The sequence below is a fragment of the Hippopotamus amphibius genome, chromosome 3 (assembly GCF_030028045.1).
Source record: "Hippopotamus amphibius kiboko isolate mHipAmp2 chromosome 3, mHipAmp2.hap2, whole genome shotgun sequence".
In the NCBI taxonomy this organism is placed as follows: domain Eukaryota; kingdom Metazoa; phylum Chordata; class Mammalia; order Artiodactyla; family Hippopotamidae; genus Hippopotamus; species Hippopotamus amphibius.
In genome coordinates this window covers 22943223-22957702 of record NC_080188.1, presented here as the reverse complement: position 1 = coordinate 22957702, position 14480 = coordinate 22943223, and the positions used below count along the sequence as shown (strand labels likewise).

The window sequence follows — 14480 nt, the reverse complement described above, 5'->3', positions numbered from 1 at the left end:
ATCCACTATGATATAGATGATGTACAATGATGATATGCCTATAAGTAGATTTCATACCTATACATCTATAGTAATATATATTCTGAGTTTACTGAATCTTCAGTGTTTCAATTCCCAAATCAAATCTTCTTATATCGAATATTCCAGATAATCCCTTAAACTTAAAACCTTGAAATGAATTGGAGAGATACCATACTAATATATTTCTGCCCATAAATCATGGCTTACCTTTCCTATAAGAATCTGGTTTATTTGAGGGCAAAGACTTTCTAACTCATTTTCGTTATATCCTTTCGGTACCCCCCCCCGCCCCAGTTTCTTAAAACAGCACTTGGTACCCAGTAGTCAACTCAAAATATATTAATTACATTTAACTGAAAGGAATTAGTGAAACTTCAAGGAATTTAGGGAGGCACAATTTAGGAAAGTATCTTTCTTCCAACTGAAAATGAGTTTACCCATAGCTATTGATAGCTTGTCTAGCTACTTGGATCTTTAAAAACTGGGAATTCAGGTCAGCGGATCAAGACTTTTGTACCTTGACAGTGGAATCCTTTTTCTTCATATAAAGGTAAAGAGGGAAAGTAGAGGCCTTATCTGTTACTCACAACTCAGTTTTAAAACCTGAATTATGACTGCCTTGCATCCTCATCCATCTGCTCTCTAAGCAGACAGCATCTGGCACTGATGACACTGTGTCTAGGAAGGAGAAGTAGTACAACAGCCTTACTAGGAGTTGAAAGTCATCTAACTAGAAGTGACTGTAGCCAAAAGTGCAGCCTATATTAAGGTTTTAGCCTCAATAGGGACATTGGAACAAATAATTAGAAAGGAAAATATTGCCATTGTGTCAGCTTTGGGAAAATTTTTTTTCTATGTATATTTCAATTAACTATTCAATTAAATATGCGTGACCTCAAGACAGTACTCTAGGGACAGTCCCAGCCTCAGGCTAAGCCCTTGGGCCTTGAGAGAATGTTTTAATTTTTAAATAAGACCTCAAAAAGACCTTGGTTAATATTTTTGTTGGATTGATCCAAAGTGACTTTTTAAATCATTTTAATTTTTTTAAATGTGTTAAAATTTCCATAGATTTTAATCTTCCTTGTTGATCAAAAGAAACTTCTGGGTCACATTTTAAATTTAAATTTTAACTTTTTATTGAAGTACAAATACAGAAAAGTGTACATAGAGAAAGTGATGGATTTTCACAAACTGAACACTCTCATAGCCATCACCCATACTAAGGAACAGACATGAACAGCACCTAAATACACCTGTTTGGCATCCATGTAAATTCTATGCTCTCCCCGGGGGTAGCCACTATTTACATTTCTATTAATTTTTAAATTTTATGCAAATTAGGTTATACAGCATTTACTTGTATGTGTTGAGCCTCTGTCTATCAACATTGTTTGTGGCATTATTCCTATAATTTCATGTATTTATGGATGGTTTATCCTCATCTCTACGTAGTATCCCATTGTGTGAATATATTACAATTTATTTACCCATTCTCCTGTTGATAGGCCACTGGTTTCTAGTTTTCAGTATTGCAAGTAGTGCTGCTATGAATATTACAGTACCTCTCTTAGTGAATGCATTCCCTGTAAACGGTCTACTGAAGAAAGAAATAGCCCTTTCATAGAGTGTATTTTGTATGACTCCACTAACAAATTACTGCAAACTTAGTAGTTTAAAATGACATAAATTTATTATCTACAGTCTGGAGATCAGCTGCCCAAAATGAACATATTGCTGTGTCCTTGAGGAAGGAATGGGATGATTGGGCATTGAGGATTTTTAGGCTTTCGAGCTTTGGTAGGTTTTAGCACCTAGAGCCAAATAGAAGGAATAGCATAGATTCTGCTTGTGTTGAGGTGTTGGGACTACAAATTCTCCATTAGCCAAGAAAGTCTGCAAATAGTACAAGGGTGATTTAGAGAAAAAAAAAGCTGTTTACCCGCACAAGTAAGATGGTGTTATATTTTTGTGCCTGGGCTCTGGGTTACAAAAAAATAAAAATCTCTGTGCACTCACTGCACTCATAGGTTTTAAGTTTCGAATTTTACTTCTCAACATGAAAATTATTTCTGGCATGGTGAAACCTCTAGGACACTGGCAAAAACAAGTACGAAATTGCTTAGGGGAGATTTCCCCCCACCCAAATTATAAAATATTCTTACATAGAAATAAGAAGCACACATAAATATGAGCTCAAAATAATTATGCTTCCAACCATGATAGAGTCAATGGGACCAGATTTCCTCTCCTACCATTACAATTACAAAACTGTACAAGATAATTAACAAAACTGCCTTCAGACATTGGACTATAGGCAGAGATGCTGAGGTTCTTGAGACAGACGAAGTACATGAAGTGAACCTCGTACTTACTCAGGCTCTCTGAATGGGAGTACATTCTATGCCACAGTGCAGAGAAGAAACATGCAAGTTGAGAGGTGACCTGTAGAGCTGAGAAGATGTAGATCAGAATTCAGGGTTGCCAAATTGTTTGAAATTTTCAGAAGAGAACTGGAACTTTGCATTGGGAGGAACTAGGTCTATGTTTGGGTTCACCACAGACCCTTGGCCTCGAGCTGGGCTATATATCTGCAGGATAAGTTTCTGAAACATCCAGCAGTGACTGGAGGCTACAGGCTGAGAACTGGATGCAGGTATCAGAGCTCAAGCAGAATAAGGAGTCTTTGATATCTTGATCCTAAGACTATGTTTTCCTATCAGGACCTGAATTTGACTTTTCCCTAAGACCATTACTTACTTTGAAAATCTTTTGCTGGGAGAGACTGGGCATTAGAAACAGCTTTATATTTGTAAGTGTTGGTCTGGAAATATTTCTTCTCGATTCTGCTTAATACTGGAACAATTTGTTATTTAGTTCATCTGTCTCTCTCTATGCCTTAGCATATACAGCTAAAAGAAACAGTATCTGCAGTATTCTGTGTGGAAATCTTCTTAGCCAAATCCACAATTCACTAGATATATTTTCTATTTTTCATGTTACTGTAGATGACAGTGTTGCCACATTTTCCACCACTGCATAACACAGGCTGTCTTTTTTTAATCATTGCCATAAAATATCTTCATTGTCCTTCCATTATTCACTAACTGTTTCCTCAAAGGCCTTCTAGCTTCTGCCCACCTCTAATAGCGCTAATTTTAGGGTTTTATTGTAGTTTCACCCCACTTGCATGTTTCTGTTTTGGCTACTTACTGCTATCTAACAAAAACTCCAAAACTCAATGGCAAAGTACAAAAATAATCCATTTATTATCTCGTGAATTTCTGGTTTGACCAAGTAGTAATTCCATTGGCCTCTCTTGGTGTCATTCATGTGGCTGAAATCAGAGGGCAGACAGACCTAAACGAGCCAAGAGGGCTTCACTCCATGTAAGACTGGAGAACTAGAAAGTACTAACAAAGAAAGGGTGGTATCTCTCTCTGTCTGTCTCTTTGGGCTTTTTACATAGCATCTGAATTTCAAGAGTAAGAAAGATACGAAGTGGAAGCTGTGAGCCCTCTGGAAGGCCGGGTCTAGTACTGGCATGGCATCACTCTCACTGTGTTCCAGGTTCTATTCGGCAAAAATAGCTCGCATTTAAAGAGGACACAAATTTCACTTGAATGGGTAGTGACAATGATTTATGGCCACTTTTAATCCACCAGAGACACATTCTTTCAAAATTATGAGTTATTATAACTGAAGAAAGGACAAATTAAAAATATGAGTAGCCTATATTTATTAAAAAACTGAATTTATAACAAAAAATCTTTTCCGGGAGAAAACCCCAGACCTAGATGATTTCACTGGTAAATTTTATGAAAGAAGAAATAAAGATCAACAAAACCAAAATTTATTCTTTGAAATGACTAATGAACTATAAAACCTCTAGTGAGATTGAATAAGAAGAAAAGTCATTAATTTTAAAATATGAGAATATTAAAAATAACTAAAGTACATAATGCTTTATTATGCATAACTTTATTCTACTGTTTATGGAACTTTGATAATCTGATTCAAGAAAAAAATGGATATCTGAAACAACTTTTATCCACTGAATGAACAAGATCAGTACATTAAAGACTACCTTCAAATACAAAACTAAACAGTAGGCTGAGGAGGTTTTAAAGGTTAGGTTATGAAAAACTTTCAAATTGTTACTGCTTATAAAATACAAGCTATTCCAGAAAACAGGGAAAGCACCTCTTTTCAATTTGTGAGACTGATATATAACTCAATAAAATTTTTGTGTCTTTCTATGAAAAGAAAAACCATAAGCCATGTCATATGTGGTTGTAGAAGTAAAAATATTAAATAAAATATAATAGTATCAATCCAGGAGTATACTTTAAAAAAATACAATGAGACAAGATAGAATTTATTTCAGTAAAGCAAGAGTGGTTTAACATCAGAAAAATCTGTTATTGAAATTTTCTACAGTAAACAATAAAGGGGAAATAACCTCTCAGCACATACAGAAAAGCATTTGAAAGGTTCCAAAACTAGTCATGATTTTAAAAGAAAAAAACGTGGTAAATCATCCAAAACCTATAATATATATTATCTTTAACGGAGAAATGTTAGAGACACTTTATTTTATTTTACTTTTTCATCTTTATTGGAGTATAATTGCTTTACAATTATATATTCTTTTCTTTTTTTTTCATTTATCAAATTAATTTACATGAAAAGCAGAAGGGATGAGTATTTGCATAGGTGTGAGACAAAATTGACTCCACTAGATGGTAAGTTTTCCTAAAAAGGTACAGCTTACAATCAGAAAAAAGCAAAGTAAGACCTAGAGAGATTTGACCCTGAGAAAGTTACTGTACACTTTTGAGCCTCTGTTATCTCAATTGTATGATGGAGATGAAAATAATCTTTGCTCATATGATTGTCTTAAGACATATTCACCATTTTGATCAAGCTTAATCTAAGCATTTCATAAGTCTAAGCAATTCCTGTTAAAACAAGAAGATTTCATTTAACATTCATCAAATAGGCAAAAATTTGTAAGTCAGATAACAACCTGTGTGCAAAGATACAAGGAAGTGGGGGTTGGCTGTATCTGTAATATTTCATTTAGAAGACGAGAGAGAGAGAGAAGGTGGAAGGAAGGGAGGAGGAGGAGAGGAGAATTTAGAGAGACAGAATAACGCAAAATATTAATATGCTTATCGTTTCTGTGTTGTTTTTACAGGTACTTTGTATTTGGGTATAGATCAAAGGATTGGCAGACTACAGGCTATGGGCCAAATCCTGCCTGTCACCTGTTTATGTAAATAAAGTTTTATTGGAATACAACTATGCTCATTTGCTATGTCATCTGTGGCGGCTTTTGCCTTTTAATGGCAGAGTTGAATAATTCACACAGGCATGCCCTACAAATTCTAAAACATTTCTTATATGGCCCTTTATAAAAAGAAATACCAGCACTTGGTATAGAGCACAATATGTGCTTTTCCCGTATATTTAAAGTATTTTATCCTTTAAAAAATATGCATTAGAATGTGGTGACTTGTAAAGGGAATTGACTTTTGGAGTGATTTTATGCAAAGCCTCGTTGAATGTAACTTGCTAATTTTTAATTATTTTCAAAGGTGAAAGTCAGAAAAGCCTAACTTGGTCATAAGGAAAAAATCATTAACCTATATTTCTTTGTTCATAAGAAATAATGAGGATACAGGCTTCTCGCATTATAATTCACATCTCAAATAAAATGTAATGAAAGTCATACTTTCCTCATTGCAGCTCTTAATCCTCAGAATTGTTAGATATCCTTCATCTACTCTTCCTATCCTTAACCCAGTAATTGAGAGGCAGAAAAATGTTTCTATACTAGGTAATATTTATTTAGCTGAGTCCTGAATATAAGGAAAGATAGTGAATTAGTAAGATAGAATAATTAGACCCTGAGTGTAATGGCTCAAACGCAATAGAGTTTTGTTTTGTTTTGTTTTATTTACAAAACCTCTGAGGCAGGTGCTCCAGGAGGATGGAGAGATACTTCAAGGACCCAGTTTTTTAGGGACCCAGGCTGATGGCAGCTTGGTTATCATCCATACGTGGACTTGATGTCCCTCTCTGTGTCATCATTCCAAAGAGCATTGATGGGCACTCTTTGGAGGTTTTATGAAACAGGGCTAGATTTAGGCACAAATCAAATTTGGTCCCATTTCATTGGAGATAATTTGATCATATGGCCACGGCTAACTTCCAGTGCATTCCAGAAGTGGGGTCTAGCTGGGCATACATATGCACATCTATTAAAGAGAAAGGGAGAAATCTCAGATAAAGATAAGACATTACAAGCCAGAAAGTATAGTGTTTTAAAAGACTAGAGAGAAGAGTAAAGTAAGACTGTAGGTTTTTCTTTTTCTTTGGTGGGGGGAGGGAGGGAGGATGGATAATCATGTACAGGGTGGGGAGTAGTAATGCGGGTAGAGCATAGGTGGAATGACCTAGAGCATGTAGTAATCAAGTCTCCTGTCATGGTGGTGGCCAGAAAAATACTGGATGCCTGATTCAAATTGAATTTCAGATAAATAATGACTGAAGGTATGTCCTGTGCAATAATTTAATTTGATAAATTCGGTTATGGTATATATATCATGAAATTTTTTCATTCCATGCTAAAAAGCCTGCATTCATTCTGATGGGTAATAATGAGTCTTTAAAGTTTTGAGTAGAGCATATGAAAGTTATGATCACGTGAACATTAGTGAAAGTCATACTGAGAGCATAAAGGAATATAGATTTGAAGAGGATAACTCCAGAGGCAGAGAGGAAAGTAGTTAAAAAAACTATTGTATCTCTTCAAGATCCTGATTTCAATTCTTTTGGATATATACTTAGAAATGGGATTGTTGGATCATATGATAGTTCTATTTTTAACTTTTTGAGGAACCCCAAAGTTCATTGCAGCTTTATTCACAATAGCCAGTATATGGAAACAACCTAAATGTCCCTTGAATAAAGAAAATGTGGTATATACACATTTACACAGAGTAATAATCAGCCTTAAAAAGAAGTAAATTCTGTAATATGGATGAACCTGGAGGACTGTGTACTATGTGAAATAAGCCAGGCACAGAAAGACAAATATTGTATGATTCCACTTATATGAGATATCTAAAGCAGTCAAACTCATAGAAACAGAGAGTAAAATGATGGTTGCCTGGGGTTGGAGGCAGGGTGGAAGGGGAAATTGCTTTTGAACAAGTATAAAGTTTCAGTTGTGCAGGATGAATAAGTTCCAGAGATTTGCTTTACAACATTGTGCTTATAGTTAACAATACTATATTGCACACTTAAAATTTTGTTAGAAGGGTAGATCTCTTGTTAAGTGTTCTTATCAGGTATTTTTGGATCTGTCTCCTAGAGTAATGAAAATAAAAACAAAAATAAACAAATGGGACCTAATTAAATTTAAAAGCTTTTGCACAGCAAAGAAAACCATAAACAAAATGAAAGGACAGCCCACATAATGGGAGAAAATATTTGCAAACAAAGCGACCGACATGGGATCAATCTCTAAAATATACAAACAAGCTGATGCAGTTTGATACCAAAAATCAAACAACCCAATCAAAAAACGGGTGGAAGATCTAAATAGACATTTCTCCAAAGAAGACATACTGATGGCCAACAGGCACATGCAAGGGTGCTTAACATCACTAATTATTAGAGAAATGCAAATCAAAACTACAGTGAGGTATCACCTCCCACCCGTCAGAATGGCCACCATCAAAGAATCTGTAAACAAGAAATGCTGGAGAGGGTGTGGAAAAATGGGAACCCTCTGACACTGTTGGTGGGAATGTAAATTGATACAGCCACTATGGAGAATAGTATGGAGATTCCTTAAAAAACTACAAATAGAGCTACCATATGATCCTGCAGTCCCACTCCTGAGTATATATCTGGAGAAAAGTATAATTCAAAAAGATACATGTACCCCAATGTTAATTGCAGCACTATTTACAATAGCCAAGACATGGAAACAGCCTAAATGTTCATCAACAGAGGAGTGGATAAAGATGTGGTACATATATGCGATAGAATATTACTCAGCCATAGAAAAGAATGAAATAATGCCACTGGGAGCAACGTGGATGAACCTAGAGATTGTCATAATGAGTGAGGTAAGCCAGACAGAGAAAGACAAGTATCATATGATATTGCTTATAGTTAGAATCTTTTTTTTTTTAACTTTTTTTTTTTTTTTGGCACACGGGCTTAGTTGCTCCGTGGCATGTGGGATCTTCCTGGAGCAGGAATTGAACCCATGTCCTCTGCATTGGCAGGCGGATTCTTAACCACTGTGCCACCTAGGAAACCCTAGAATCTTAAAATATGGTACAAATGAACGTATTTACAAAACAGAAATAGAGTCATAGATGTAGAAAACAAACTTTTGGTTACTGAGAGGGAAGTGGGGGGAGGGATAAATTGGGAGATTGGGATTAACATATACACACTACTATATATAAAATAGATAACTCATAAGGACCTACTGTGTAGCACAGGGAACTCCACTCAATACTCTGTAATGGCCTATATGGGAATAGAATCTATAAAAGAGTGAATATATATACATGTACAACTAATTCGCTTTTCTGTACCGCAGAATTAACACATTGTAAATCAACTATACTCTAATAAAAATTAATTTAAGAAATAGGGGACTATCCTGTGCTCCAGTGGTTGAGACTCTGTGCTTCCATCACAGGAGGTGGTTCAATCCCTGTTTGGGGAACTAAGATCCCATATGCCATGCAGCATGGCCAAAAAATAAATAAATGAATAAAATTTTAAAAATAAATAATTGTAAAAGCTCAGTAAAGAGATTTTAGGGGGAACAAGGGAATAATAGTGGCCAAAACACTATTGATAGTAAGAAGGAGAACAATCAGGAGATAATTAGAAGTTATAACTAATAGGAGTGAATGACTAATTGCATAATGGGAGCATAGATCACTAGAAGTGGATCTAAGACTATTTTTCCCCATGTATAACCATTGATACCATAAACAGAGATAAAGAATATGAATGAGGGGGGCAGTTTTAGGGAGGTGAGAGTCAGAGGCATTGGGGGAGACATAAAATGGTAAATTTTCAACAGGTTGATTTCAGTGATTTATAAGGCGCTCAGGTAGTGATGAGCAGTTGGCAGTTATACGTACTGTTTTGAAATTCCTGCGAAATGTCTGAACTACAGATATAAATTGGAAATGACTACTCTACAAATAGTACTACCAATAATGAGAATTGTCAAATTAAAGAAAGGGGAGGCTTGTGGTATAATTCTATGGAATGCTATGATTTAAGGACATCAGAGTAAGAAGATGTGACTGTAATCAACATGGAATAGCAAAGAGGAGGAGAAACAGGAACAGTAGATGGCAAGGAGCTCAAATATACATTCTTCATCTCAAAGGCCACAAGGAAAGGTAATAAAGACTAAGAAATTGCCACTGGATTTGATAACAGTCTTCATGATTGATTTTAGCAAGGGTATTTCCAGGGGAGAGTTCGGGGGGTAAAGACGGAAGGACGAAGTAAAACAGATGACTGAGAGTGAATGAAAAGTGAGGGATTAAAAGCATGGAGGATAGATGGCTCTTTAAAGAAGATAAAATGAGGAAACTGAGAAAGAGGAAAAGGCATAGTTAGAAAGTAAGGCAAAGGAGAGATTTTGATTTCCGTAATAGGAGAAACTTAAGCAACTGCTTCTTTTGAAAGAAGTATGTTTATAGATTAAAGATCTCAGAGAAATTAGATATGATCAATGGATCATGTTCCTTGAAGAAATGGAAAACAGTAGGCTAAAAATTATAAGTGGGTTGACTAACTTGAAACACGATGAGAGAGATTGCATCCTGAAAGATGGGGAGAAAAATAGGATAAAAGCTAGATGAGTTCTATTGTTTGGAGACGTGTAGTTCAAACCCAGTGACTTCAAATTCCTTTTAAAGTGAGAGACAGTTGTTTGCCAGGAATGAAAACTTTTGAAGTTGGCTTATTTGAGGATTGTTATAAAGGTTTGCATTGATTTCCAAGTAGTTCGGGCCAGTGGAATGATAGGATAGATTAGAAGGATTTCCCATGTGACCAAAATAAGTATATTGTACAAATGTCTTTGTATATTGGAATCAGATATAAGTTTGAGTCATCAGTTTTGGGGGCTGATCATGGTATTCTTCTTGCTAATACTGCCCCTAACAAGAAAATGTGTTTTTGTTTGCTCTCTCTAGTGTTTGTCTTCTCGGTATTAAAAAAGTATGAAAAACTGAAGTATTAGAAACAAATGTAAAAAGCATAAGGAGGATTATACATGTTATATATTTTTTTCTGAATTCTTAAATTATTCAAACCATTTCAAGCATTTTCTGATTATCTGAAGGCATCTTAGTTTTAGAAAACTAATTTCAGAATGTTTCATGAGTCAGCTGATTTTTCTGCACTCAGTCTTCTACTTGATTTATTGCTTGATAAGAAAAAAATACTAATTAATTTGACTTTAGTGCTGGCATATGGTTATTGGAATATTGACATTTTAACACCAGTTAGACTACACTCAATCTCATTTTCTTGATAGTCTACTTTATCACTTTATTGAATTATGAGAATAATCTTTCTTTTCTACTGATATCTTAAAATAGTTTTTTCTTCCAAAGAAAATTAAAGAAAAAATTCACATACTGCTATAAAAGCCATACACATGTTAGAACCTACATGAATGTTAACCCAGACCTTATGTATTTTGTTAACTAAGTGTAAGAGTTTGTTGTTTTTTTCTGGCATATTATTTTCTGAGGTTTCCAAACATGAACAGATACATACATTTTTATAGTTAGCTGCCAATCTTAACCTCTTTTGAGTATTATTTTGAGTATGATATATCCTATATTTTCAGTCTTAGTACAGTGATATTAATATTGTTATATATTTTAGAACATTCTGATGACTATTAGACTCAATTCCAGTCTCCCTATTCCCTTTCCTTCCCCAGAAAACCAGCTGGCTCTACAGTTCCTATTTTCATTATCCTCCTTTTTGGACATGCCTTATAGAGTTTTGAAGCCATAAATTAAAAAGTTTGCACTTTTTTGCTACTTTGCTGAATTGCTAGAGGAAAGAGGGACAGGTTGGTTATGTTTAGTTTACTCTTAAGAAAAACAGGAAAAAGTGTGCATGCTAAAAAAGTTTTCTGCAATCAAATTTCAGAATCACGAGAAAAGAGGATGAGAAATCAGTCTCTATAAATATCTTTGTGTTTGAATATGGAAAGGAAGCCTAAGGAAAAGGAAGAAAGTTTAGAGTACAGAGAGCAGAAGTGTTGATAATAGAATGTGAACATTTTACTTAATGTCTCCTGGTAATAGAGTTGTCAGATTTAGCAAATAAAAATACAGATTGCCCTTATATTAAGAAAAAAAAAAAAGCAGACACCGATATAGAGAACAAACTAGTGGTTACCAGTAGGAAGAGGGGAGGGGGGAGGGGCAATTAAAGGATAGGGGATTAAGAGGCACAAACTATTAGGTATAAAAGAAGCTACAAGGATGTACTGTACAACATAGGGAATACAGCCAATATTTTATTATAACTATAAATGGAGTATAACCTTTAAAATTGTGAATTACTATATTGTACACCTGTAACATATAATATTGCACAGCAACCATACTTCAATTAAAAAAATACAGATTGCCCAGTCGAATTTGAAGTCCAGGTAACCATAGTGAATGATTTATAGCATAAGGATGTCCCGGATATTGTATGGGCATCTTGTATTTGATCTGGCAGTTCTACCTGGGGTAGTCAGAATATGGGTGATCAAAGGGAAATAGAGCAAAGCCATCTTCTGAAGCCCATTATTGAAAGGCAGGAGAAGGAAGAGAAGATTCTTTGGGAGCAAAACATAGCAGACAGGTGTCCTGTGGGAGCCTGTTGTTACATGACAAGTGACGGTAACCTATGAAAAAGGACTCGGGACTGACACGAGGTGACGGACAGGAGTGTTTCTACCACCAGCTCTTCTCATTCTCTTCGTTTTCTTTTGCTGTCTAATGAAAAGGAAGCTGTGTGGCTTTGGAAATAGACAGATTTAGGTTTTAATCCTGGCAGTGTCACTTCTTATACGTTGATGATCCTCAGGTTAATTAACAGCTCTGAGTCACATTTGTCCCAGCTTGTAAAAATGGAAAGGTTGTTGTGAAGATCAAATGATTCCTTAAAGCACTCACATCAGCGTGTTGGCCATTCCAGGTAAAAGGACCCATGAATGGGAATCCAAAAGAGCTGCCTGTTCCGGCCTCACTTTTATAAAGACCCCTGCATTAATGACTTTGGGGAATTATCTCTGAAATATTTTATAAAGGTAGTCACAGAGGTAGAGGAATTAATGGAAGATATCTGTCTTAGAAATGTAAACTCAGTCCCTGTAGTAGTGTACTATAAATTTGTAATTTTTATTAATACTGAAATTATCCCGTAAATACAAAAGCTGTAACCATCATTGAGGTAGCAACAGTATCAGCTCATAAGAACACGTGGGTGCACCGGTTTTAATTTATTAAATGGAAAATGACAGCAAGATTTTTGATTGCTGATTTAGCATCTCACAATTTTACTTTGCTGGAATCTACAAAATAAAAGTTGCCCTTCTTGACGTTAAAATCATCAGCTCCCTTCCATCTTTGCTTGTTCGTTTCCCTGTGGCTCTGTGGCTTTGTGGTTCAATTAAGTCTATAATCTTTCACTCGCTAACATAGCTCTTTTTTTTCCCGCTTAGCTGCTAGTCAAGTAACTGTGGATAAGTTATTTAACTTCTCTGTGTTTTGGTATCCTCATATGAAAAAAGGTGGGCTGGATTGAACCTATCACATAGAGTTGACATGAGAACTAAATAGTATAACAGAGTTAAAACGTTTAAAATAGTATCTTGTGTACAGTAAGCCCTTGTTGTATTAAATACAGGTTTTGCTTCACAAGGAAATAAGCCTATTCTCTCCATTCTCTGCACACTGAGTAGTCAGTGGCCTGAAGGTTGGCAGCTGAAGTGAATCTGAAAGGCAGCATGGGATTCAGTCAAGGCACCAACTAATGCAGAGAATAACAATGACATTTCCTTGGGTGGAAGCTTACCTCTAGGATTGTAAAAGCTGAACCGAGGGGCACAGTCCAGCATTGTGCTTTCATTAGAGGCATAAAGAACAGACAGGTATCTTATACCCTCTCTTTTGTATAACTCATAAACAGTGTTCATAACCAGGTTACTTTACATGGGCTGGACTATCTGGGCTTATACTTTCAGAGGTTTGGTTACATTTCACTAGGGATCTGGTTAGTCTACCTGCCATTCAAGGGATAGGTTACTTGGTGGCTATGACCTGTGATTCCTGTCTCCTTTATTGGACTGAGAATTCAATATGATACGAGATATTTATTTGCTTTTATATGGGTGGAGTTGTTTAAACAAAACAGATTATATAAATAATATTTACTCTGTATCCTGCCCAGTGCATATAGTATGTACTCCTTAAGTATTTCTTGAATTAGTTTTGGAACCAGACCACCTGGGTTCTATGCAACAGTTTCATTTTGTGAAATTGGGATAATCATAGAGATTTTGGCAAGGACAAAGTTGGTGTGTATGTGGATATATAAGTTATACATACATATATACATATTGATTTATCTATTGTTATCATATTAAAAATAACCTCCTAATTTTCTTTCAGAATTATGATATAAATTTACAAAACAAATCCATTTTTTAGACACTTATAGCCCTATATGTTTTTGACCTTTTGTGAGTTGCACCTATGTTATAAATATGAATAGTTTTCCTTCTCCTGGATAAAAAGAGAAAATGCGTGCAAATCTCATAACCAGTGCTTAACACCTCACCTAGAAGAAAATAACTGTAATATAGATTAAGGATTTGCAGCTGGCAAAATGAAAACAAGGCAGTACTGAGCTTCAAAATGGAGGAAGGAAAGAGTTGGATTGGTGGAAACTACAGGAAGATGAGGTGTGGATTTTGATCTCAGGAGACAGTGGCCCGCCTGAGATCATGGAGAAGGGAGTAAAGAGTGAAGACCTTGTTGCTTGTCTTCCTCTGAATGCCTCTGGCAGGTGAATAATGTAAAATAACAGAAATTCCTGTTTATTTCACTACAGTTGAATAGCAGCCTAGGGGGCTACATAGACTCTGCCCATCCCTAAATATATATTTTTTGACTTTTTTAAAGAACAGAATAAATATATTATTTTGACCATGGCCAGCTGATCTTTAGAACTGTAATAATGTCAGCCTCAGACATGTTTTTAAAGCCACTGTAGGGGATGTGTCTCGCTCAAGGCTCCTGGAGATCCTGGATTCCTGTCACAGCCCTTGGAAGGACATTGAAATCATTCATGAACACACACTGGAATAAAATCCTGTGGCT

At 35.6% G+C, this 14480-nt stretch overlaps 1 protein-coding gene across 1 annotated transcript in view; it reads left to right on the top strand.

Annotated features, from left to right (window-relative positions):
* KCTD8 (potassium channel tetramerization domain containing 8) overlaps positions 1–14480 on the top strand; it is a 264979-nt gene that overhangs the window by 192971 nt on the left and 57528 nt on the right. The gene's annotated exons all lie outside the window — the stretch shown is intronic.